The sequence below is a fragment of the Cricetulus griseus genome (assembly GCF_003668045.3).
Source record: "Cricetulus griseus strain 17A/GY chromosome 1 unlocalized genomic scaffold, alternate assembly CriGri-PICRH-1.0 chr1_1, whole genome shotgun sequence".
Lineage (NCBI taxonomy): Eukaryota > Metazoa > Chordata > Mammalia > Rodentia > Cricetidae > Cricetulus > Cricetulus griseus.
Window position 1 is genome coordinate 133,144,996 of NW_023276807.1, and position 27,880 is coordinate 133,172,875.

The 27,880-nt window shown below is 44.5% G+C and overlaps 1 protein-coding gene across 2 annotated transcripts in view; it reads right to left on the reverse strand.

The window, feature by feature from the left end:
• The window catches only part of Rbm47 (RNA binding motif protein 47), an 83,077-nt gene extending 58,252 nt beyond the window's left edge, over positions 1-24,825 (reverse strand). Inside the window, exons 1-2 of one of the 2 annotated variants that reach the window (XM_027390787.2) lie at positions 24,686-24,825; positions 16,074-16,157 (exon numbers count right to left, since the gene is read on the reverse strand). The gene's annotated coding sequence lies outside the window, so the exon portion shown is untranslated. Of the gene's footprint in view, positions 1-16,073; positions 16,158-24,541; positions 24,614-24,685 lie in introns of those variants that run through there. The other variant, XM_035453400.1, reaches the window with a different exon arrangement.
• Positions 24,826-27,880: the final 3,055 nt, after the last annotated feature.

Genomic DNA, 27,880 nt, shown 5'->3' on the forward strand with positions numbered 1-27,880 from the left:
AGAGGAAAAGCTCAGGCCAGGGCTGGCTTTCCAGAGGTCCTGCATATTAGTACTACTCTACTATGTAAAAGGTTTAGCTGGGCTGGGTTATAGCTCAGAAGCTTGCCAAGCAGGAAAGAAGCCCTGGATTCAACCCCTAGCACTGAATGGGTCGGGGAGTCTTAGGACATAGTGGTGGCAGGATCCCAGTAGTCTTTTTCAGGGCAGGGTTGTTCTCTAGTGTGGCAAACAATTAATTTTCACATAGAATTGGGCTCCACTGAAAACTCACGCAGTATCTCAGGCTGGGCTCCTCATATAAAACAGCGGCAGTTGCTCCTGAGGGGACTGCTTCGGTTAAATAAATGGCCCGTGCAGAGCACTTAGCAAACACACTTCCTGAAACAGGCTCTCCTTCTGCCCTTTCAGGTGATAACATTTCCATCCCACCCTTTATGAGGTCACCTGACTTTGAAGAGCTGGCATACAGGGATGGCTTTTAGCTCACACACTCATATTTTTAACTACTGAAATAATTTAAAATTGGGGTCCATTTCTACAAAGCAACACTAGGTAGCAAATGAGAGAATAAATTAGAACTACATGTAACTACATGGGTGAAGATCACAGATAGAAGGCCAAATGAGTGGAGCTGGACACAAGATAGACTGCAAAACTGCATTTGTATTAAGTTCAGCTACAGCCAAAGCTAAACTATGGTGGTAGGTGACGGTTATTGCAGGGGTGAGATGAGAAACTCTGAAGGAGTAATACTTAAGAACTGAAAATGAAACCAGGCAAGAGGTGAACACCTGTAGTCTCAGAATCTGAGGGACTAAGGAAGACGGCCACTAGTCCAAAGCTAGTATGTGTACCCAGTGAAACCCTGACTCAAAACAAAACAAAAGAACTGAGATGAGAACACATCCTAGAATGGACCTTTAATAAGCAATTAAAGGATGGATGGATGGATGGGTGGATGGGTGGATGGGTGGGTGGGGGAGTCTGGTAAAGATGAATTACTCACTGACAACCAGAAATGTTATTGAAAGTTAAATATGAGCCAATATTAAGTGATGGGGGGCTGGGCGTTGGTGGTGCACGCCTTTAATCCCAGCACTCAGGAGGCAGAGGCAGGCGGATCTCTGTGAGTTCGAGGCCAGCCTGGTCTGAGCGAGTGCCAGGATAGGCTCCAAAGCCACACAGAGAAACCCTGTCTCGAAAAACAAAACAAAACAAAACAAAACAAAAAACAAAAAACAAAAAAAAAGTGAGGGGGGATGAGAGATGCACTAATCTATGGGTATAGTAACAAGCCATGTTCCTTTAGCAGAAAAATAGTGGGTTTTCCCCTAGTGCCCATGACCTATCTAGTTTTAGGTTCTTAGCCAATTTAGCAGTGTGAGGTATGGGTTCCATCACACAGGGTGGGACTAAATACAATTGAAAAGTGGTTGATGACTCATTTTGTAATCCCAATACTTGGGAGGCGAGGACAGGGGGCTTGATGAAGTTGGAAGTGTAAGTGCTACACAGTAATCTCTAAGCCAGCTGGAGCTTGGTGTGACACGGAGTCTCTCAAAACAAATATCTGAGTGTGGTATCCTACACATTTAAGACCATCATTTAGGAGGCAGGGGCAGGTGGGTCTCCTGAGTTCCAGGCCAGCCTAAACTACGTTGTCAACCCCAGGCTAGTCATGGCTATATACAATGAGATAACACATCGAAAAAGGAAGAAGAGGTGCAAACCCTACAATTCTAGCAATCCAGAGGCTGGTGCAGGAGTTCAAGGTCAGCCTCTGCTAGTGAGACTGCCCCAAAAGAACATAACAAAAGAAAAATTAGTACTACCAATCTTAAGTAGAAAGGGCAGTTATTCATGGCCATTTTCACAGAAAACACCATCACCCCATTTAATAGCAGCAAAATTTGTCACTCAACTCACCAATGAAACGGTAAGACCCCAGTGGGGTATGAAATAACCACTGGTGACCAACCTTTGGTGATCTTACTGCCACACATCTTGGGAATTATCTAGAAAAACTGAAAGAACTTCCCCAATGACACAAAGGAAAAAGGAAGACCCAGGATGCTCTTGAAACCGCTGTTGTTCAGGCCCTATCCCAGAGATTTTCTGTCCCGCCCCCCCCCCCCACACACACACATTCCATCCTCTCCATCACTTTCCAGACTTGACTAATATTAACCTGCTTCAGAGAGCCTGATGTGAGTGCACAGATCCCTCCTCTGGCCAAAGTCTCCATTTTGGGCTTATGTGGTGCCTCAGATGGTCTAGCTGCATGTGTTGTACATACTGTGTGCACCTATGTGACAGTTTTCATACATGTTTTGATTTTTTTTCTTTTCTTTCTTTGTTTTGTTTTGTTTTGTTTTGTTTGTTTCCCCAAGACAGGATTTCTCTATGTAACAGCCCTAGTTGTCCTGGAACATGCTCTGTAGACCAGGCTGACTTCGAACTCAGAGATCCACCTGCCTCTGCCTCCCAAGTGCTAGGATTAAAGGCGTGCACCACCACCACTCGAAGGGGGATTTTTTTTTTTTTCTGAGGCAGGGTTTCTCCAGGAAGCCTTGAACTTGGAGATCACCTGCCTCTGCTGATATCAATGGCATGTGCCACCACACCCAGCTAGTTTTGAAATCTTAAGGGTATAAGAAAAGGTTAATACACTTCTCAGTGGTCAAAGCAGTCAAATGACTGGCTATTCAGCTCCATTTATACTATTCCAGAGCTATCGATATGCCATCTCTCCCTGAACTGTGTCTTTTGACCTCCACAGATGTTAGGTGGAGTTCTACCTGCCCAAACACACAGAGCTAACCCGGAAGCTTTAGCAGAGGGAACAGTCATCTCCCCCAGCTCTTTTACAGTGACTAGAAACTGTTCAAAGAGGCCCTGCTTTCATTCTGCCAGCATCACTGACAAAAAAAAAACAAAAAAAACAAAAAGAAACTCTGATCATCTTCCGGCAGAACCTATGGAATTCTCAGCCATTAATACTGACCTCACACTTCCGTCTGCTACCACAAAGGGGCAAAGGCTCCAGATGCTTACTGACACCATTCCCCAAGAGTTGACACCCACTTTTTTTGGAGCTGTACTTTTTCAGGATTTCCTATTTCCTGTTCGGATTTTAGCCACAACTATAAGTATCTGTGTCCGGCATAATCACAATGACAAATGACCAAAAGTATACACTTCAGGGTCCTCTTGATCACATGAGCTCAAATTTTGTGCCCCCATTCCCAAAATCTTTACAGTATTAAGGCTACGTATTCCCAAGGCATATTAACCCAGGAGTCTCCCAAGTCCATTGCCAGCAATATAAAGAGACTCTGAACTTGCTGTGCCTACTAAAAGTCTAGATCTGAAGATAAAGCCTGCTTCCACACTGGCCTTTAGTTTGTACTTATCTTGTCTAAATTTAACACAAGAGGGATGGGGGTGGGGAGGAGAAAATTTTCAAGAAGTCAGAGCCACCATTTACAAAAGCTTTCAATAGGATGAGTCACCAGACACAAGGCACAAGGTGACACTTGGTTGGCCTCTCATAGTCCCTGGGCCTGGCTCCCTGCTAAAGTCCACACCAAGGCTCAGGCCACTGGAGCTCTCAACCCTCTCCCCATGACAGGCTCAACCCTCTAGTAAAAAGGAAAACAGCGGAGGGTTACAAGTCTGCAGGGACTCCCAGCCACCAGCAAATTAGAATTTACAAAGAAATTCTTTCCGCCTGCCCACCCCACGTATTTCCCCACTCACCATCCCCACCCTTACAGAAGAAGGGGGCCGAGGCCAATGCAATCCATGGTTTTAAATATTAATAAATACCAAAGTATGAAACCAGTACCTGCCAAACACCTGGTGCTCTCTTTCCCCTGCTCGCCCTTGCCTCCCACGCTCTGGCAACGGAATGCCCTTCAAAACCATGGCTCAGTGCTTTTGGTAAATGTTTTACGAGACACTAAACAGCCTTTCGTCCCACCCTCAGAGCAAACACCATTGAGAGAACACAATATAATGGCAGCAAAGATAACTTGCGATGTACAATAATGTCAATGAACAAGCAGATTTCCAACTTCCCTTTAAGAAGGGGAAAATAAACCCAAATTTGAAATGGGGGGAGTTAGCAGGCAAAGCTTCTAAAAATAGAACTTGACGCAAGGGGACTCAGGGTTTTTTTTTTTTTTTTTTTTTTTTTTTTTTTTTTTTTTTTTTTTTTTTTTTTTTGTTTTGAAGGTGGCATTATGATCACCTCATTCTAATCCCCCAGCAAGTCTTGGCTTGTCAAACTGAAAAAGTGCCTAAATTAAGAGTTAAAAAAAGGGGACACAAAGGGTAGAATTCCCCGGCACACCTGCAGACACAGTAGTAGCCATGTATTTATTTGGGGGGCAGTATTTGTACCTACTGGGGAGAAGGCACCTGGAGAAAGCATCTTCGTCAATAACAAACTCGCTCCCCATTTTCCATAGCCCAAAAGTCAGTCACAGTTAAACAGCAACTTTGCCCTGAACCAGAAGTTTGGCATTCCATTCTGGTTAACAATTAGAGCTGAAGGACAACAGAAACTGGCACTGAGTGATCAGCACCCACAGTGTGTCAGGTGCCCCAGAACCTGGGTTAACTAAGTAGAGAAGGAACTGAGAGCTCGCTGGGCTGCCTGGTCCAGAGAACCTCTGTCCCGAGCCCATGTGGGCAACACGCACGTACCTGCTCTTGGTGCTCTGAGTTGGACAGTGAGAAGGGATGACTATTTCGATACCTACTAAGCCTAAAAGGAGAACAAATCCGCCTAGAGGTGCAAGTTTGCTTTGGCAGACCGGTTAGGCAAATAGGAAAAAAGTTTTTTCTTTAATCCCCACCCCCACATCAGTCCCCAAAAGTATTCAGAATTCCGCACTTCTTACTTTTAAGTAGAGGTATGGAAAACTGACAGAATGCAGCCCCGGGAGCCTGGCTTTTCTATACTCTGGCTGTGTGACCTTGGGCTTCTATCTCCACCTTCCTGAGCCTGTTTTTGATATCTATCAAACACACAAACAACCTTCTAGAGCCAAGGAAGGTATCTCAACGAACTGACAGTTCTCCACCTAGGATCTCCCAAACAGGGTTGGGAGGACGGTGACAACTGTCCCCTCACAACCTATGTGGATGAACCCCATCTTATTTCCCACTTCTGGTTACAGAGGCTTCAGTTTACCAGTAAGTTTCCCCTCTCTGGGGTTGGAATGACTAATCTCTTCTGGGTGGGTTTCACAAATGACCCTTTATCTGCCTGCTGAGGGGAGTGGCAACAGGGCCGGCCGGCCAGCCCAGGGCAGTCTTCTCTAACTTACACAACAGTTGTGTGCACACTGCCCTCTAACACAATTAGCTAATCAGTCCTGCACAACCACTCCCCACCCCCTTTCCCTACCTTGACACTCTAAGCAGGTTGTGCAGTGTGGGAGAACACGGATTCTCCAGCTCAGGTAGGCCTGGAACCTGTGATCTTTCTGCCACAGCCTCCAGCTGTGGTGTTTTGTTTTGTTTTGTTTCCACCTGGCGAGTGTTTTCTTCTCTCTATTCTCACTCTGGGTTCTCAGCCTCAGTTTCCCTGTTTCTCTTGACCTGGACATTCTTCAGGAATGCCCATGAAACCAAATTCATAAAGGACCAAACCTCACAGTGGGGTGATGTCTCTCCCCTTCTCGGGGATCTTTCCTACATACCCCTCCTCTTTGGGGTAACTCTTTCCACTCTAGTGTTCATGGATTCCAAAGGAACACATGCCTGACATGGAGCCTGCTCTGGGGCTTGACTGTGTGGGAATATACTTGGTTTTTTTGTTTTGTTTTGTTTTGTTTGTTTTGCTTTTGGTTTTGTTTTCTACGTAGGTTCTCAGTCTGTAGCCCACACTAGTCTAGTCCTCAGTTAAATAGCCAACCCAGACTAACTCCATCTCTCACCAATCTTCCCACCTCAGGTTCCCCAAGTGCCATGATTGTGCCTCACTATATTTGGATATGAGGAGTAAAATGTGGAAACGTCTAACTACAAAGGAATACTTTGTTGGTTAAATTCCAGTATAAGAAAAAGCCACACTGCCAGGCGTTGGTGGCGTATGCCTTTAATCCCAGCATTTGGGAGGCAGAGGCAGGTGTATCTATCTATGTGAATTTGAGGTCAGCCTCGTCTACAAAGTGAGTTCCAGGACAACCTCCAAAAAACAATAAAGAAACCCTGTCTTGAAAAACAAAACAAAGCCGGGTGTTGGTGGCGCCCGCCTTTAATCCCAGCACTCAGGAGGCAGAGGCAGGCAGATCTGTGAGTTAGAGACCAGCCTGGTCTACAAGAGCTACTTCCAAGACAGCCTCCAAAGCCACAGAGAAACTCTGCCTTGAAAAAACCCAACCAAAAAAAAAAAAAAAAAAAAAAAAGGAAAAAGAAAAAAAAAAACACACTTAGTTAAGAAGAATGTAATATCATATACTGTTTTATAAATATATTCATGTCAAAAGTAAACTGTGAAGGAATTATAGCAAATGAAATAGCCATCGAAACCAAGCATTGAGCCAGGCTCAGTAGGTTGAGGTAGGAAGATCATTGCCAAATCGAAGTCTAGCCTGGACTTTGAGACCTTGTCTCAAAAAACCAACAAGCAAACATCCAAAGTGAGGTAACAGTGGTTTATGTCTGGAATCCCAGCACTCAAAAAGCTGAAGCAGGAGGATTGTTAGGAGTGAAACTAGATTGAGCTAATAACAGGACTCGGTCTTAAAGAAAGAAAAACTAAAAATAAGCTTCATTTTATGGGTATTTCTCCTGCCATGTGTTGCGTGCGTGCGTGCGTGTGTGTGCAAGTGCGGGAGCCTGAGATGGCCAGAGAGGGTACATTAGATCTCCTAGAGCTGTATCACAGATGGTTGTGAGTGGTCATGTGGGTGCTGGGTATCAAATCTGGGTTCTCTGGGAAAGCAAGTGCTCTTAAACACTGAGTCATTTTTTCCAGTCTCTAAAAATTATTTTTAAGGGCATAGAGGCTAGAGAGATGGCTCAGGAGGGAAAGGTGCTTACCACCAAAACCAACCAGTGTTTAGTCCCCAAAGAGAGCTGACTCCCAAGTTGTTCTCTAGTCTGCACATTCTGTGGCATATGTGTGGCATATGTGTGTGTGGGAGCATGAGAAGGTGAGCTCAATCCGTCAATCAACAAAAATCAACATGTTAATTAAAAAAGACATATATTGCTGTGTAGCTCTCACTCTCCTTCCGCCACAGAATCTCACATGCTGGGACTAAGAATTGTTTCTTAACTGTCTACAATTCCAGGCACTTGATTGTGTGACTTATGGGAGGACAGGCAGAGCGGCAGCATGGGGCACACCACTGTGCTGATGGCAGAGCTGAGAATGACCAGTCTCAGTTTGCATTCTTGATCTAGCCAGAGTCCCATGCACATGCGGTGTACACAGTAGCCTCCCCGCTAGCAGCCTGCCTATTGCTACATGGAGATCCACCTTGTCTATATTCAGAACCCATTGGACCCGCTCTTCACTCCTTTCTCTTGCCTGCCCCCACCCTAACACCTTTCTGACTCATCCTAAGATCATCTGTGCTATCAAAAACCCATGAGAGAGGAGTCCACATTTGACCATAAAATCCAACCAAATAGTATATATTCCCTTTCTTCTGTCTTTTTCTTGTTCCTTGTGTTTACAAATTTGATATTTAAACCTTGTAGGCTGGCTGTGAAGAGATCTGCCTAGCACTTGGCATGCTATGATTTAAATATGCTGTGTCATGCTGGTCACAGATTGATTTGTGTCCCTGAAAGAGGTCAATGTCTTCCACACAGCACATGTTTTCTTGTTTTTGGAGGGTGGGGTAGGGGTTGGTTGGGTTTTTTCTGTTTTCTTTTCTTTTCTTTTTTGAGGCAGTGTTTCTCTGTATAGCTTTGGAGCCTGTTCAGGAACTGTCTCTATAGACCTGTAGGCTGGCCTTGAATTCACAAAGATCCGCTTGCCTCTGCCTACTGAGTGCTAGGATTAAAGGCGTGCACCACCACCTCCTGGCTACATTTGTTTGTTTATTTGGTTGGTTGGTTGGTTGGTTGGCTTTTTGCTTTGATTGGTTGAAGTAGGGTCCCACTTTGCATCCCTAGTTAGCCTCATATTTCCATTTCCCCATTCTAAATCTCTATTCCTAAGACTTTCAAGACAAGATTTTGCTCTGCAGGCACCAGTATACTAGGGGTCCCTTGGGTTTTGTTTTGTATTTGAGACATGGCCTTGATATGTAGACTAGGATGGCCTTGACATTTCAGAGGCCCTCATTCCTCTATCTCTGAAGAACTAGCTCTCCTTGGACATTCCAACTATAGAGTTCTGAAAGGGCAGAATATTTCATCTGGAGAGGATGCTGCTCACTTCCAAAACACGTGTGTATTTTGGTAGCCCAGTTCTACCCTGAAAACCTGTGACCCTTGTGTATATTTAGCCTATAGAAAGGTTTCAGATTTTTTTTAAGGAGTTTTGAGTTCTGGAACATGGGGAGAAAGAGAAGGAGAGGTAGAGACTTAATAAAGAAGACTGAAGTCCTTATTGTTCCAATCCCTTCAAACCTCAGAAAAGGACTCAAGTAGTGGGGTGCATATGGTCTTGGAAACAGCCTATCACCCACCCTGGCATCAACCTACACCCTAAAGAAGGCCTGAATGGCTTTGGGTGTTTTCCCAGATTATCCAAGAAACACAAGGCTGCAACAGGAGAGAGTCCATGGTAAAACTACACCATCTGGTACTGGCTTCCACTGCGACTTCAGTCATTAGACCCACAATTCTCAAAGTGAGGTCCCAGAAACCCGAGGAAGCTCGCCCAGAAAAGTGCTCATTTGGGGCACCAGGTGGTGACGGCTGTCTCAGGGGGGATCACCTGTGAGACTGAGATGCACCACAGACTTGCCACTTCCCTCCCAGAACTATAGCTCTTCGTCTTTGGGCTCTTGGCAGACACTTTCTAGCAAATGAAAATTGAGCCTGTCACTTCACAGACCACAGCTGTTTCTAATTCTAGCTGTCAAAGTAAAGTTAAAAGTTGGGGGGAACTTGCATTGCTAACATGGGTTTGACAGCTTGCCAATAATTACAGGCTGCTTTAGGAAGATCAGCTGTGACAGTAACAAATTTCAATGTGTATTGTATAATAAAACATATGTCAATGTTTTACAAACAAGTGGACCAATATTTTCCAAATGACCATGATCGTTCAGCATCATCCAGTGAGAGTTCCAGCTAGACCAACAACTTCAATGTAACAAGGTATGAAAAATTTCATTGATGTGTTTAGAGATTCCATAATGCAACTAACTTATCATCAGGCTGGGGGTGTGGGTCAACGGTAGAGCATGCCCAAATTCCAAGAACACACACACACACACACACACACACACACACACACACACATACATACCTGGTCTTTATAAAATTTGAATTTAGTATCAAATAAGAAGGTTTGGGACTGGATGAAGTGTGATGTGTGTGTGTGTATGTCTGTGCCTGTGTGTCTGTGGCTAAATGCAAGCATGAGGATCTAAGTTTGGATCCTCAGAACCTATGCAAAAGCCAAACACAGCTATATCTGTAACTCTAGCCCTGGAGAGAGGACATGGTCAGATCCCAGGGGCTCCCTGAACAGCCACTACATCAGTGGTATCAGTCCCAAGATTAGTGAGAGACCCTGCCTCAAAATATAAGGTGAAAAGTGATTGAAGAAGACATCCTGAGATCAACCTCTGACCTCCAAATGTGTATGAACAGATGAATGTATCCACAAACATGAACATATGACACACACGCACACATACATATACAGACAGATACAGGAATAAGCACACACCACAGACACATACAGATATACACACACATAAACACATTCATTCACAGAGATACACATACACAGACAGGACACACACACACACACACACACACACACACACACACACACACACACACACACACACACACACCTCACAAAGGGGGCTCCTAAATTAGGTCTACAATCCTGACTACTCAGGAAAGAGTCAAGGCCAGTCTGGGCTACAGGGACTTCAAAGCCAGCAACTTAGTAAGAATGATTCCTTTTTTTCCTTTATAAGTTAAAAGAGGCTGGAGAAATGGTTCAGAGCAGTACAACTGCTCTTCCACATGAGCAGAGTTCTCAAGACCCTGTAACTCCGGCTCAGCCTCTTCCAGAGGCTACAGACACTTGCATTCATGGGCACATACTTGCCTAGCCCCTAGATACACACAGAGACATAAGTAAAACTGAGTCTTTTAAAGAGAAAAAAACCCAAAAACTGTTGAATGAGGGCTTGGGCTATAGCTCAGCGGTTGAGTACCTGCCTAGTACTGAATCCTAATATAGCAAAAACAAAAAATCTTCACAGGTTTCTGAAAAGTTTGGGTTATACAGCAAAACACCCTCTCAAAAGCAAGCAACAACAAGCATGTTTGATTCCCATCATTTTTAAGGACATGGAGTTAGCAGATTTAGCAAATAAAAATGTTGTTTTAGTATAATACATGCAGTACAATATTTGGAACATGCTTATACTACAAATTTTCTACTTCTGTGAGCTTTCTATGGAACTGAGCATCCTACTACATTTTATCCATTTTTAAGATGTGTAAAGACAGCCGGGCAGTGTGTCCTACGTCTTTAATCCCAGCATTCGGGAGGCAGAGGCAGGCGGATCTCTATGACCAGCCTGATCTACAAGAGCTAGTTCTAGGACAGCCTCCAAAGCCACAGAGAAACCCTGTCTGGGGCAGGGGTGGGCGGGGGATGTGTAAAGACAAAAACTTTGAGAAGTGCCGTCTTAAACTATACCTCTCAAACATATGCTAAACACTAATACATATATTCCTAAATAGACAATATAAATACAACATGTATAGGTTTTCAGGGCTGACCATTTGGTATAGTTCATTTTCATTTACTTATAATTTATTTTTAGTTTGGGTTAGGCTGAGTTTTGTTGTTTGCTTTTGGGGGCTCAGCTTCACTCTGTAGCTCAGGCTGGCCTGGAACTCCTGGTGATCTCCCTGCCTCAGGCTCCTGAGTGCTGGGATTACAGGAATGACCCACTATGCCTAGCAGTAAATACTAGACAAATGCCGTCTTCTGCTAACTCTTCTGTGCCAACTTCACTTGTACCTCTGATTTCCTCATCCAAATGAGAAAACTAAACCCCAAAGAATCCAAGTGAAGCCACTGACTTGGAAAGGAAAGCTTGGAGCTGCTAGCTCAGACTCCAAAATCTCAGAGTGGAGCCATTAGGCTTCCTTCACTGTCTTTTGAATAATGCAGGTTCCCCAAAACGGTTGGCTTTTCCGAGTTATTTGCATCTTAAATTTCAAATTTTGCTGTGCTTTCTGCTAGGAGCAACAGGGAAGCCCAAGAGGGCTCAGGGCAGACTTTCCCAATGCTACCCTGTGCATGATGATGATCTTGTTCTGGGCTAGGAGTCCTACAATGGAGAGCAGTGCAATGATGCTACTCCTCACTAGGAAGCCACTAGGAATCTAAGTTGGGCCTAGAATCAGCCTTGGGAGCACGTTGGGGATTGGTTGGTATGGACCAACACAAGCCTTGTTATAAACCAAAGTCCTGCTTTTTTTTTTTTTTTTTAACATCATCTTGATGCCGGCCTCTGGGCATACTTAATAAGCATGGGCTTCAAAGAGGAAAAGGGGGGCGGGGAGGGTCAAGGCTTGGTTTTTGTTTGTTTTGCTTTTTAATGACCCAGTAAGAGGGGAAGGAAGGATATGCATGCCACTGTTACATGATCAGCAAAATCCAAAAAAAATGGATTTGCCAGCAGCCAAGGACCAACCACTAGAATATAATGCAGACAATAGCAAACAGAGTGAGGCACCCCCTCTTTCACTTGAGAAAGATTTTCTCTAACAAAGGCAAGTCAACTCTCTTCTCAGCTTTGTTTTATGTGTATGAGCATTCTGCCTGTGTGTGCATGCTTGTGTTTGAAGTCTGAGGCACAGGAAGATGCCCATGGAACAGAGGGGCAGGGACAATCCAGATCTGAGTCAACTCTACCTTCTGTCACCCTGGTTTATGGTTCTAGGCAGCTCTCTGATGACCAAGATAAACCTCACGGACTCTACACATTTTGCCTGCTGAGCTCCATACCTGATTTGCATTTCAGGGTCTAGACAAACTGTCACATGCAACAGTTTGTCATCCCCACTGATGTGGGCTAGAGAGTACCTGCAGATTGGCTGGAGAGTGGTAAAAAAGTGCACTTTCTAGCCTCCAGCTGCCCTTGACACATGCTATGTTTTGAGTATGTCCCTGGAATTCACCACTCAAAAACATTGTTTGAAGGGGTCATGGGGGTTAAAATAGGGTCTCACATAGCCCAGGCTGGTCTTAAAAATCCTATGTAGCTGGGGGCTGGAGAGATGGCTCAGAGGTTAAGAGCACTGACTGCTCTTCCAGAGGCCCTGAGTTCAATTCCCAGCAACCACATGGTGGCTCACAACCATTCGTCATGAGATCTGGTGTGCAGATATACATGGAAGCAGAATGTTGTATACATAATAAATAAAATATTTTTAAAAAATCCTATGTAGCCAAGGCTGGCCATGAACTCCTGATTCACCTACTTCTATGATCAGAGTGTTGGAGTTCCAGTTATACACTAGTAAACCTGGTGTTTATTTTGTTATGCCGAGATAGGGTCCTACTGCACAGCTCAAGCAGACCTTGAGTTCCTACTCCCTCCTCCTGTCTCCAGCTCCCCAGTACTGGCATTACAGGTATGTGTCATCATGCCCAGGTAGTGGGAATTGAACCCAGAGCCTGCCACCTACTAGGCAAGTTCTCTATGACTTAGCCATGTTCCCAAACCCCCAGCTGACATTTGAATGTTATCCATGAAATGTGCCTAAAGGGTTGCTGCTGACCTTAACCAAATAATTTGGCCTCAGAACTTGGGAGTTGTTTTTCTATTTTCCAAACCATTAAATGTGCATCTACGAAGCATGGAGCCACCACGGACCTGCTACTCTGCCAAGGGACACACATTTTTGTGTGTGTCCCGTTTTCCTTTCCCTGTGCAGAGTGGAATAAACCCCTTCCTTGTAGAAGGACCTCTCCCTTGTAGGCCATCCACTTGTCTGCCACATGACTGGGTAAGCCATGGCTCTCCTCTTTACCTTTCTACCATTTTCATTTTGAAAATGAGGTACGTCACCTGGTGACTAGCAACTCATCAGAGAAGAGGTGGCTAAAGGAATTGTGGAAGTTATGAAACTTTTGTGGGTCACTTTTTTTAAAAAAACAGGGTCCCCATATCCCAGGCTAGCTGAGGATGACATTGTACTTCTGATTCTCTGGCTTCCACCTTCCAAGTGCTGGGATTATAATGTACCGCCACATGCAGCTTTATGAGATGCTGGGATGGGGCACAGGGCTTTGTAAGTGCCATGCAAACACTTAACTAATGGAGCTACATCCTCACTCAAAGAAATGAACTGTGAATGTTCTGAGTATTTGCTTTGGGGCGCTGTTAATATTAATGTTAGTATTTCCTATTAACTTGTGGTTTTGTCTTGGACTCTGCTGCTGAGACCTCGTTGTGCTGGGATAATTTTTGCACTCATGTACAGTCCCCAAAATTTTTCCTACGGTGGCCCTGGGCAGGTTTCAAGTTGAATTGAGTCTCCACCCCCACCCCTTTCTTTGTACTAATGTTACACTGTATATAGTAAATACTACTACTGTGTGTTAAGCTAACAACTATTTTGTTAAAATAGAAGTTGCTTCTAGAAACTCTTTTCTGAGATTGTTCTGAGCAACCCAGGGACATTTTGTGACAGGCCCCTACCAGTGCATGACTAAACAAAGGACAGTCTGTCCAACCTTTGGGTATGTTTGCTCTTTACCAAGTTTCCCTGGTATAGGAATTGTGCAACTCGAAGGCCCTCACCTGCGGGTGCCTTCTTGAAATGAAAACAGGATTGTTCTCGGAAGACTCGGTCTCCAATGAAGTTTAGGGTTGTATGGAAAGCTGTTCCTGAGAACTTCATCATTTCATTGAGCTTTACTTCAGGAATATGACCAGCCACTTAAAAACCACCACCACCGAAACAAAAATCCTGTTTGGCCTGGTGAGATGACTCAGCAGCTAAGAGTGCTTGTCACAAAACCAGAGGACCTGAGTTCAATCCCTGGGACCCAAATGGTAGAAGAGAACCACTCCCAAAAGTTTTCCTCTGACTTTAACTAGTTTACCTACCTCCTAACCCATGAATTCTGTTGGAATGGAGTCTAAAGGACATTTAGTCAGAAAGGGTCAGAACTCAAAGATGTTCGACTAATTTGAAGTTCCCATTAGGAACTCTGACTCCTCTGCATCAGACAGTGGGTGTGCTTGTGTGCACGCTCACACACACACACACACACACACACACACACACACACACAATTTTTTTAAGTTATAGCAAAAGAAGAAACAAAAAGTTCATGTTTTCTTCTGCTTGGAAACTGATGACTCTGATCTCAGACTAAAGCAAAATTTTCAGAGAAAGGTGATAAAGGGAGATTATAAACATATTGAAAAGATCTAGCTTTGATTGGTTCCTAAGAGAAAATGAACCCTCAGTTCATCACTGACTTAGAAACTGTCAAGCTCCAGATGACCAACCAATTCAGAGAGAGAGGGATAATAGATAGATAGATAGATAGATAGATAGATAGATAGATAGATTAGATAGATGGTAGATAGATAGATGTTTTTTTGAGACAGGGTTTCACACAGCTCATACTGGTTATATAACTGAGGATGGCCTTGAACTCCTGCCTCTCTGAAGATCTGAGATTACAGATATTTGCCACAACATTGACTTCAACAGTACTTTTGATCGAGGTTATCAGCATAGAAAACTAAGGTGGAAAACAAGCCCAAAAGGCAGTCAAGGAGCTGAGGGTGGGTGCTCCACCCACACCATTTACTTTTCTTATGTTTAGCCTTTCGTGGGGGATAAACAATGGAAACTAATAATCACCTTTGCCTGACTCCATTAAAATGGAGTAAAACAGAAAAAGGAGCATATGGTGAGAGGTAGGCCTCTCACCAGAAGCTGGTCATTGTTGTGAGAGATGAGGGTGAGGGATCCAGAGGATTCACAGGAAAACCAGATTTGGAACCCAGCTCCAGGAATAATGCTGACCAACATGGAAAGAGTTCTGTCTGAACCCCAAACATAGCAGCCACAACATCTGACTCTTGGCTTGAAATCTGCCTTTTCAAGGACGTCAGAGATTCTTCCAGAATTTTAACCAAGCCCTTGCTCTACACCTGAAGCCATTCTTCTCCACCTGAATCCTTCAGGTTTGTGCTAATCCTTGTTACCGGCACTCGTGGATTATGCTGGAACCCTCACATGACTGTCCCTAGTCAGTGCCATCTGTCCCCAGGCCCTCTCTCCCTACTAAGCCATTCTTTTGCTTCTGAGTCTGTTGAAATGTCACCTACTTAGATCTTAGATCTTTCCTGACAGTCAACCTCTGGCTATAGACAACATCAGAGCATCATTTGTTTCCTTTCTGTGTGTGTGTGTATGTGTGAGTGAGTGATTGTGTGTGTCTGTGTGTGTGTGTGTGTGTGTGTGTGGTCTGCAGCCATATATGTACATGGTTTTGTGGACTCATTGTGTGGGTGCATAGGTAGGTACCTGTGTGTACCTGTGTGTGAGGCCATGTGATCTGGAAGGGCCTGCTTATCCTACATCACAATTCAGCTGCCATTTTCTACACCTATAGCACAGGTTTCTCTTCTAGTACTAGGAGCCTAAAATTTTCACTTGGTAAGCACAAGGTTCCCATTAATTCAGTCAGCACATTATCATCTCCTCTTGAAATTTCAGTACCCCGTCCCCTAGCCCCAGAAGGAAGTGTACTGCACTCTGTGAACATTTCATGCGGGGGTATTTAAGGACTGCCAGAATCTGTCTCCATGAAATACATCCCATTTGCAGGCTTCTTAGGTCAAGATGAAGCCACCTTAACTTACCAAACTTCCGTGAGCTGGAGGAATGGCTGAGTGAGGCTGAGTGACCAAGGGCACAGCGTCCTTCTAATTTCTTTATCACCTGAGCTGTGAAATGGAAAAGATGGCATTAGTAACCCCAAAATGCTAATGAGGAGTCTACTATTAAGAACCACTGATGGGGGCCAGCAAGATGGCTCAGTCAGTGAGTGCAGGCGCTTGCCATCAGTCCTGATGTGGTGGATGGAGAGAACTGACACCTACAAGCTGTCTTCTGGCCTCCACATGAATGCTGTGGTGCATACACTCTCCCTAGCCCCATCCGCCCCCACACATATACAAACAAAATAAATAAATGAAATAGAAGTTTGTCTTTTAAGGACTTACTGATAAGAATGGTAGAGGAGAGATGAGAAGAAAAATGTGTTGTTTTCATTCACACAAGGGAATATAACCAAGCATGATGAGAAATTTCCCCCAAGAAAAAAGAAGATCCTTTTGATGGCTTTACATTGCTACTCATATTAGCTATATGACATTGGAAGGGGAGAATGTCTCACTCTGACTAGGAGAGGACGAATGGAAGGGAAAACCCTACAGATTTAACAAGGTGACAAACTCAGTTATACTGCCTGAGGCTGGGTGATCTTAGGCATTTATTTTATCTTGCTTTCCTTTGTGACTGGGTCTCATGTAGCCCAGGATGGCCTCTAACATATATGTGGTGAGGCTGGCCTTTGAACTCCTGCCTCCAGCTCTCGGCTCTCAAGTGCTGTGAGAGACACCATGATGGATTTAAGTAATAAGGGCTCTATATTTTTCTTCAACTTCGGGAGTCCTTTACAGCTGGCTTTTCTGCTCACACAGATAGGTCTCTGTAACTTTTCAGCATTTTTATGGCTACTAAAACACTTGGTAGTAGCCAGGTTCTGTACAGCAGATTTTATTTTATACTACTCCACAGAGAATGAATCAAACTGTGACATAAGCCTCACTCTTGCAGCCTGCCTCTTAGAAAAGAATTATGAAGTGTGGTAACTCCTAAATCCAACTCAGTAGTCATTTATTCCAAAGTTCTCCCCAACCCAGTGGCCTGGCTAACTAAGCTTGAACTTTTGATTAACATACGGTGCTTGAAGGAACTTTGACCCACAGATACTTGGCATTGCCTCGCTTCTCTGAGTCCAACCTGTGTCACGAGTGCCCATTTCAAGGGTAATAAAGAACCCGACTGTTTGCTTATAGCAAATGGAGGTAGTGCTATGCCATTACCAGACTTTTATCTCCTAGTCCACCAAAACCTCGACAAAGGAAATGTGCAGCCCACAGGTCAGCTTCCCAAAAGATCAAATGAAAGAGGACAGATTTCTAGATAGAAAAACACCAAAGTTCTACTGGGCATTTTGAAACACTAGCTTCTTGAGATATATGCTTGTGGTCCCAGGATCAAAACACTTGAAGTAGAGATGATTTGAATGGAAGACACTGTGATCGCCCTGAAGGTTTCTGGGCTCCTCTTTATTGACATGCTATAAAACAGGAATTGGCTACAAGGAAGCAACCACAGAAGAGGAGTACACGCCCCGCCCCCCTTTACAGGATACACAGTCCTGTTACCTCATTGCCTGAAGCCCCACCTCTGTCTCATACAGAATACAGTCCTGCTACCTTCATTGGCTGAAGCCCCAGCCCTCAGTGGCTCAGAAGGGGACTGTATTTAGAGATCAAATCCTACATAAATGAGATCATGGATGGGTCCTGATGTGTTTGGAGTCCTTAGAAGAAGAGGCTATTAGGACAAAGACCATGAGATGACACAGCAAGAAGACAGCCATCTTGGACCATCAAGATGGTTCATCAAGTAAAGGCCTTGCCACCAGAATTGAGTTTGATCCCTGGGACCCACATGGTGGCCGGAAAGAACTGATTCCCACAAGTTGTCTTCTGACCTCCACCCAACAACAAATTAAAGTGTTTAAAAATATTAAAGAAAGTAGCCATCTGCAAGCTGAAGAGAGGCCTCGGGAGACCCCAGTTTGTGGACACTCTGATCTTGAAGCTGGAGCTTCTACAACTATAGGGACATCAACTGCCGCCTCTACAACAGAGTAGAAGCTGCTCTGACACCCCAAAGGAACCATCAACGCCAACCTCCCACACCCAGCACCATGTCTCAGGATCAGCAGACCAATGATGAGCAGAGGGAGCTAAGTACATGATAATTAAAGGACTGGAGTGGACAGCAGGAAGTGGAAGAGCACACACTCTATCTACAACTATTAAATTTAGAACTCTATGGTACCATAACGCCACATAAAATATGACCTTGACTTGATAACAGTGATGGCTCTTCAATTTACAATCCGTGGGCTAAATAAACCATTGCAGGACATTAAAAAAAAAAAAAATCCACCATTCATGCTTTCAACACATATTAAATGAAAAGGTGTCATACACCAGGCCCTTTTGCCAATTGCACGGAATGGCAACTCTGGATCAAATGGATACATTTTCTGCCACCATGGCACTTACAATCCAGGTCCTAGGCTAGCAAAATTGAGTTGGAAAGACAAAGCCACTGTTCTGTGGGTGGGAGCAGATTATTAGTATGACAAAGACTTGCAGGGAGATGATTATAAAAACTCTGGGGTGCCAACTGGTATGTGTGCAAGGAGCAATGGAAAGCAGGAAGGCAGGAATTTCTCTATCAGACTAATCAAGGAAGATGAGAGTCAAGTCCTAAAGGATGAGCAGATGTGTCCAACGGACAGCGATGAAGGGTGTAAAGAGGACATTTTCCAGAGTTCCTGGCGGAGGACAAGACAGAAGGAGAATAGTATTCAGTAGGGCGAGTGAGGTGGACAGTGGGAAGGACCTGAGGCTGAAATGAGTAGGGGAACCAGAGTTCCTATCTGATGACACAGGGAGCCACTGAGGACTTCTGACCAGGAAGGAAGACGTTCTGGAATCGCATGGAGGAGCACCCTGACCACAATGTGGAGGAGGGCTGAGGGACGTGGGTGCAAGGATGCCTGGGATGTGGAACTGGAAAGGTCAGTGTGTTCAACCAAGGCAATGCAGACACTGCCGGAGGGGGTCACATACAGACATGGATGGGAGTATTGGCGTTTAGAGGAGGGGAGAAAGAAAAAGAGGAAGAAATGGAAGGAGGAACACAGACAAGGAAACAAACATGGAAACTACTATGATTATTATTAGCCCAAGCCAGCATAGAGTTATATAGTTGAGGCTGACCTTGAACTCCTGTTCTCTCTGCCCCCACCTCTTTGGTGCTAGGATTTTAGTCATCTACCCATGTGAGAAAATGTATTACTTTAAAAAAAAAAAAAACAACATTTTAGCCATCAGAAAACAAATGTCCTTTCCCTCCTATCACCCAAGTGTCACTGTAGCCACTCTCCTCACATATCTGTCAGTTTGCAGGACTAAGAACAGCACTTCTCTAATAGGAAGGATTCCTTGAGTTAATTAGTCTAAGTAGGTAAGTAAGTACAATGGATGCTAATTAAAGCAGAAATAAACATGAAAAAACAAATGAGAAGCTAATGATTGTGTAACTACAGGTTGTTCTTCTCAGCGAACACAAGCCAGACTAAAACAAGGTAACAAAGGGTTAAAAGCCTACATGTTGTCTAGGGATACCACGGGTTTGATTTCCTTGGCTCTCTCCCAGGCTCTGACACAGCCTTCAAGAAAGGACCATAATAAATACCTTCTCAGCATTTGGGCAAGATCATGTGTAGAAAAATAATATTTGTGAATGAATGTAGAATTTTCAGACAGAAGAGAATCCAAGCATGGAAGGCCAAGCATTGGAAGGCTGAGTCAGGAAGAAGACAGCAAATTTGTGACCACCCTGGGCTACAAAGAGCTCCAAGCAAAGCAGAAGCTACAAGGTGACAGTTTCAACTCCCAGAACCTATATAAAACAAACAAACAAACAAACAAACAACAACAAAAACACACATACTAGTAACCTTAAACTTGGGGGAGGGGGGTAAAAGGGAGGGTGGAGGATGGGCAGAGAAAGACTGATCCCTGGAGTTTCTGGTCAGCCAGACTAGCCAATAGAGTGCTGTGCTGTTTACAGTGCAAGTCCTCAAAAATGTGCTATATGCAGTAATAGTCTCCAAAAATGAGGTGGGCAGTAAGAGTAAGACACCTAGCTTTCAGGTACAAACACTCAGAGAACACACACACTGAAAAGTATACTGAAAAGTATAAATGATACCGCAATAAAGACTGAAGGTAAGAAAGATGGAGGAGAGAATGCCACCTGAGGAAATGGATATTTATATTCCAAAGAAAGGGGGAAGTATGTGTGGGGAAGAACTCTTCTTGAACTTGTCCTGAGCACTTCCTCTCTTTGTGTGGTTTGGGATGTAAAAAGGCTTCCTGATGCAGAACCGTTTTGAAAAAGTCCAAAGTCTCCCCCCTCCGAAGAACAGTACTTTCCTACCTGGCTTCTCTGAGCAAGCTGCCCTCTTGTGGTTCCTGGACACAACAGCAGGCAGCAAGTCCAGCCTGTGCACCAAATGCCCATCAGGACACCTGAGGGTGGTATGCCACGTGCTTCCATGTTAGAAGGACACACACTATTGTAGGCTAGGGGCACAGTTCTAAGTCACTATGAAAATTGGGTTGTCACAAAATAATATGGTTTGAGGCTACAAATTGAATAAACAATTTAATTTAATCTCAATGTTAACTGCTATTGAATTTTGAATATTTGAATAGCTATTTCCACTTCAGCAAGGTGGAACCAGACAGTCTATCAGAAGCAAGCACAGATCTCACATGAGTCAGTGCCAAGAAAGTAGAATTACAAGTTCCCATTCTGCCATTTGTGAGTGTGACTCAGGAGTCCCAGCGTATCTCTGCACCAAGAAAATAAAAGGAACCAAACAGTACTCAACTTTGTTTTTGAAATAACACTGACATGGGGGATCCAGGTGTCAAGATATACTTGGCCCTTGTTTAAGAAGAAAAAGATGGAATCCCTGTTAGTGCCGCAGGTCTCTAACCCCAGCATTTACATGGTGGAAATAAATCAAGAGTTCAAGTTTATCCTCAGCTACAGAATTTGAGACCAATCTGGGCTACAGGAGACCCCAGACTCCTAAAACAAAACAAATATGCACACAAATGGGGGCGGGAGTGCTCGGAAAAGAAGGAGGGAGGGCCAAATTGCTCATCTGTCTGGAAAATGCACCCTAAACAAACTCCACAAAAAATAAATGAAACAAAAGATATTCCCCAAGTCAAATAAAAGGTCTCATGTATGTAGCCTAGGCTGTCCTTGAATTAACTCTGTGGCTGAAGCTTGCCTTGAACCCCTCCCTGTCTCTACCTTCCAAGTACCAAGAAAACGGGTGTGACCCACCATGCCCAGCTGAACATTTTACAAAAGATTTTTGTTAAGTTTTATTTTTATGAGTACAGGTTCTTTGCCTGCATATATGTATGTTCACCACATTCCAGGGCAGCCAGACAGGAGGTCAGATTCCCTGAGAACTGAACCCAGATCCTCTGGAGGAGCAGCCAGAGGTCTTCATCTCTCTAAGCCCTTAATAACTGTTTTATAAATTACTCACTGCAATCCCAGCAATGGGGTGGGGGTGGGGGTAGAGGGACTGAAGCAGAGGATTCTGAGTGGGAGACTGATTTCATGAGGGAGGGACAGGTGAGATGGCTGAGGGTAGAAGTGTTTGCTGTACATGGCCCATGGTGGAAGGAGAGCTCCTGAGTGCTGTCCACCGACTGCCACAAGCCTGTTGGTACTCACACATGGAAGTGTGAGCCACCGTGCTGGCTCTACTCTTTTAAAAGAGCCTGTCCCCTAGAGTAAAGGATTACCAGCCTACAACCCACACTGCCAGAGAAGCAAGTAAACAAGGAGAACCCTAAGAGAGACATACTTGGTACCCTGGAGAAGGGGAAAGGGTCAAGATCCCCTGAGCAAATTGAGAGCACCGGAAGAGGGGGGAGGGAGCTAGGAGAATGAGAAAGGAAGAAGAGGAAGGATGCAGAGGTCATGAGGGAGCAGAAAGGTTGAGTCAGGGGAAGAATAGAAGAAAAGATATGTGATAGGGTTTTAGTTGGGGGTGGGGTGATAGGGGAGGACGGAAGGGAGAAGGGAACTGGGATTGTTATGTAAAACAATCTTGTTTCTAATTCAAATAAAAAAAAATCTGAAAAAAAAAAAGCCTGTCCCCAATGGTTAAGATCACTGACTGCTCTTCCAGAGGTCTTGAGTTCAATTCCAGCAACCATATGGTGGTTCACAGCCTATTCTGGCATAAAGGTATACATGCTGAAGGGACCAGCTTCCCTTTTGGCAGCCATAACGGCTGAACACGTGCTTCTATGACCTTGTCCCAGACACTAGAAAGTCAGATGCCTCGTGACAAGGAACCAATCAGAAGTTAGCTGGTGGCGCTATTCTTTACGACCCTGGGTGTGCTTTATGGACAGCCGCACAGCAATGACGTAGAGAGCATAGCAACCACCCTGGGAGGGCCTATGGGCCATAACAACCAGTTGACCAATCAACACAGGGCAAGCCCTCCAAGCCTGGAGGCACACCAATCGTGAGCCTGTGCGTACCCCTAGACACTCCTCTTACGCTGTCCTATAAGATCTCTCGGGAGACCCTAGGAGCCCTCTTTTGCTAGCCATCCGCCATGGGGGGTGGGTGAAAGACCCGAGCTAACATGGGGTTAGCTTGTTAAATTACAATAAAGCCTCGTGCAGTTTGCAGCAAGCTCTCGAATCTGCCTGGTGATTGGGATGACCGCGAACGTGGCCTGAGACCCCGGATACTTGAGTTTTCGGGGGTCTAACAATGCAAATAGAACACTCACGTACATTAAATAAATAATAAATAAATAAGCAGCCATATGGTGGTTCACAGCCACCTATAGCAGGATCTTATGTCCTGTTCTGACATAAAGGTATACATGCAGATAGGACATTCATGTACATTAATCTTTTTTAGAAAAAAATTACAAGAGCCTGTCAATAAGCCCTATATTCCATTCCTTTCCACTCTACATTTTTCTTCTTACACTGAAATTATCATAAGCATGCTTATTTATTTTTAGCCCTTCTTAGTATCTACCTGCCCCATCCCCAAAGCAGGGCCTACCACTAGTTAATCATTTGAGAAGTGAAACACTCTCACTTGGTCAGATAATGATCCTTTAATTAAATTAGTTTCAACAACAGCCTCAAGTCCTTCCTTAGGCCCACCTCAAGTCCTTCTTCTAATAACAAAAGCTCATATATTTCTCAAATCCCAGAGTGATCGTGGAAGGCAAGTAACCTTTGCAAGCAAGTCTTTGAGACCAGAGACTGGGTAGTGAACCAGGGGGCCTATTGTTCTGACGATGAGAAAGCAGGTGTATGAGGGATCTGGTGTCTCCAGCTTCACACAGAAACAAAGGATTTCAGAGAGCTGTTCCAACAGCTTAGAGGTTCATATCTGAGCAGGCGCAGTGGTGCCCAGTACAATCTGCGGAAGGCTCAGTGGGGAAAAGTACAGAGCTGGAGGCCAGGCTACATCACCAGACCTTGGGATAAATAAATAAATAAAAAATAAAGGTGCCTCTCTGCAGCCTAAGTGTTATGTCAGCATGCTATAGAGATTCTTGAACATCTGTGTTTGTTGTACCACTATACACAATAGCCAAATGATGGGTGGAATCAGCCTAGATACCCATCCACAGATGAACAGATAAAGAGAAGAATGTACATAGATGCAGTGGAGAAAGAACAACCAAATGTCATTTGCAGAAGAGTGGATGGAACTGGAGTTAATGATGTTAATTAAAATAAGCCAGACGCAAAGACAAATACTTCATTTTCTCTAATATGTAGAATGTATATAACATGCAAGCAAAACACAGGACTATGTGGGGAAAGAGTAGGGGCTGTGGACAGAATATGAGCAGAGTACAATGACATGTATGTATGAAAATGTTGCAGGAAACCTATATTGCCAGGCATGGTGATGCACCCCTATAATCCCGGCATTTGAGAGGTACAGGCAAGAAGATCAGGAGTTCAAGTCCAGCCTGGACAGGATGAAATTCCAGCTACAGAAAGGAAAAGCAACAATGTTTTGGACACTAGAGAAGAAAGAAAATGGAAAAGGAAAATGGAAACAGAAATTGTACCATAAAATTTGATTATAGTAATCAAAAAACAAAACAAGGAAAGTCAAGTGTTGGGCCAGCACTTACCCAGGGGCCACACAAATATCTCCCACCTCTGAATTGTAGATGCTGTGCCCAGGCAATCCTATTTGGCAGTTCACCATGGGCGACCAGCACCAGCACAGGCAAAGTCCTGACTCAGCAGAATTCTCAGGTTCATTAGCTATCACCCCACCATCTTTCAGGGCCCCACCCAAATCAGGAAGACGTGGTAGCTTGAAGGAAGGGTTTGTGTTCTGCGAAGTCAGCGGTTACCAGGAGTAAAAAGAAGGCTTGCTTGTGATTCCTCAGTTCCCAATTCTGTCTGGTGGCACAAAGCTGACGGCTGTACACAACAAACCACAAATTAAATAGATAACCATGTGCTCTTTCTGATTTTAAGCAAATTTCGATACTTACCTTTCTTTCCCCCCTCCAGATTACTTGCAACTGGACAGCCATGAGAATCAGGCCTGTGAAATCACTCGCTCACAGCCACCCACTTACTTCGGGAACATTACCCACCCAGTAGCTCACAACCACAAGCTTGCTTTGGGAACATTACCTTCTCTCTAATTTTCCGGCAGACTCTCAGAGAGGCACAGAGAGTTAAGACCATGATGAGTCAGCCAAACTCCTGTTGTCCAAACACCCAAAGCGCTGGTAGTTTACACAATCCCCAGGAATTTCCTAACAGGGTCGGCATCTGACACAAGTTTCACCAGCATAAGACAATCTGGATTCACTACATGGACAATTCAGGACTGGGCTCAGAATGTAGCTCTGTCCACAGAGTAGGAAAAGTCCTGGGTTCTAACCCAGCACCGAACCTACACAGCTAGGTAGTGAGTTCAAGGCCAGCTTGGGCCATTTGCCCAAAAGGGGGAGGGGGAGAAGGAAGAAGAGGAGGAGAATGCAGAAGCCTGCATTCCCTCTAAATGCATTCAGAGCTTCCTGCGATCAGTGTTTACAATAAAGAGCCATGCAGCCAGGTCATGTAGCTCAGGATTTAAAATAAAGAGCAATGCAGCCAGGCCATGTAGCTCAGGACTAGTCCTAGTACAGGCAGCCTGAGGAAGAAGTCAGCATGGGCTACACAAGGAGACCAAAAATGTAAAGGTTCTGAGCTGCAGTTGCCTCCCCCTTCCCGAGGTACAGATCCACAATGCCTGGGACTTCTATGTCCTCCCAGCCCCCAGCAGAATTCCACCCACCCTCAACAAGCTCCATTTCAAAAATAAGCTAACCAGAACTCAGAAGGCAGCAGGGCCCTGGATAGTGGCTGGCTGGCGCGCCCTGCTCTCCCAACATCAACCTGACAGTTCAGTGTGTATGTGTTGTATTTATTTGCAGTGTGTGTGTGTGTGTGTGTGTGTGTGTGTGTGTGTGTGTGTATTCATTTAAATGTGTGTGTTGAGAGGGCAAGAGTATGTGCACATGACTGTGTTTGCATGTGTGCAAGCTGGAGGTCAATGCTGAGTTCCATTCCTCACTCTCCACCTTTTTATTTTTTGAGAGTCTGTCCCTGAACCTGAAATTTATTACTTCAGATAGGCTGGTTGGCCAGTGAGCCAAGAATCTGCCTGTCTCTGTCCCTTTACCTTCCAAGGCTGGGGTCAGAGGCACAAGCCACCATGCTTGGCTTTTTATGTGGGTTCAAGGGATCCAAATACAGATTGCTTCTCTGTGTAGCCCTGGATGTCCTGGAACTCTTCTCTATAAACCTGGCTGGCCTCAAACTCAAAAATCGGCCTGTCTCTGACTGCTGGAATTAAAGGCGTGTGCCACCACCGCCTGGCAGGATTCCTTACTTTAACACAATGGAGCTGGGCAGTGATGGTACACACTTTTAATCCCAGTACTCAGGAGGCAGAGACAGACAGATCTCTGTGAGTTCGAGACCTGCCTGATCTATAGAGAGTTCCAGAATGGCCAGCACTACACAGAGAAACCCTGTCTCAAAAAACAACAAACAAACAAACAAACAAACAAAAACAAAAACAATGGAATAATGCCAGAAATGTCTATGTGCAGCCAACCTCTAAGAATCCCTTTTTATCACAGCAATAAATCAACAAAAATAAACCAAATCCATTTCTTCTACTCTACAACACACTCAATTACACATTTTTGTATTTCTAAAATAACCCATGGTTTGTCTTTAAAAGCTATCATTAAATCACCAGCATGTTTGACACTCTGTAATCAAGATCCTTGAAAGATAATCTGCAAAATGCACTATAGTTAAAGATATGCTCAAGCAATATAGAAAGGTCACCTTGACTACCTGGCCCTAGAACCAGAGGCAAATGAGAGCAATCAGACTGTGGGATTAAGGTGATTAAGGAAATGAATGGGGAGATCCAACCTGAGAAGCATAACAGAAGAAAGAAGGGCGGGCCTACAGGAGCAAGGACAGGAGAAGCCGTCAGAAGTTTCCCTGCCAGAAACAAGATCCCTCTACTGTGAACTAGGGAGTAAGCTCAGGCTATTGAAGCAGATAGGGTTACAATACAGGGCCTTCTTCTTCCCAGGATTCTCTTTTCACACAGTAGGATTCTTGGCTCTTCCCATTTGTCTTAGTCAGGGTTTGCCATTGCTGTGATAAGACACCATGACCAAAAGCAACGGATGAAAGGGTTTATTTGACTTACACATCTGGATAACAGACCACTGAGGGAAGCCAAGGCAGGAATTCTAATGGGCAGGAACCATTAGAGAAAAGATCTGAGGCCACAGAGGAGTGCTTTTTACTGGCTTGTTCTTCATGGCTTGCTCAGCCTGCTTTATTATAGAACCCAGGGGCACCAGCCCAGGGATGGAACCACCCACAGTTGACTGCCACCCCCACCACTATTTAAGAAATTACCCTACAAGCTTGCCTACAGCATGACTTATGGAGGCATTTTCTCATTTGAGGTTCTCTCCATTCAGATAGTTTAGTTTATGTCAAGTTGACATAAAACTAGCCAGCACACCATTCCAAGGCTACTTCTACAGAGATAACAAGTCCATGACCCCAAAGTGAGTTTCTCTTCTTTTTATTTTGTATTGTGCTGTGCTTGAGACAGGGCCTCATGTAGCTCAGGTTAGCCTCAAACTTAGTTTACAGCTATTACTGACCTCGAGATCAGGATCCTCCAAGTCCACCTCCAAGGTAGACAGGGTGAGGATGGAGACAGGAAGGCCAGGATATCAAGGTTATCCTCAGCTACGTAGCTAGTTCAAGGCCAGCCAGGGCTAAGTGAGATCTGGTTCTCAAAACAAAACAACCCACCAAGTAAAGTCACAGAACCTCAAGTCCTGCCTCACCGACACCTCATATGACACAGCATTTTGGAAGCTCAGTTAATGTCAGGGAGCCATGTTGAATGCCGATAATTAAATACTAAACCATCCTCAGTGCAGTAAGCACCTTAAGTGAATTGACATGCAGTGCTTTTCCAACAGGTTACCATGGGTCTTTTCCAGTCGGAGTCTATAGATAAGTTTATGTACAAGATGCACCATTTTCCAGGTAATAGGCACAGATACATGTAACACAAATAATAAAAACCCAGGGACTGATATTGAGGATCAAGCCTCAAGCTGAAGATCAGAGAAGCAAAGCACCCA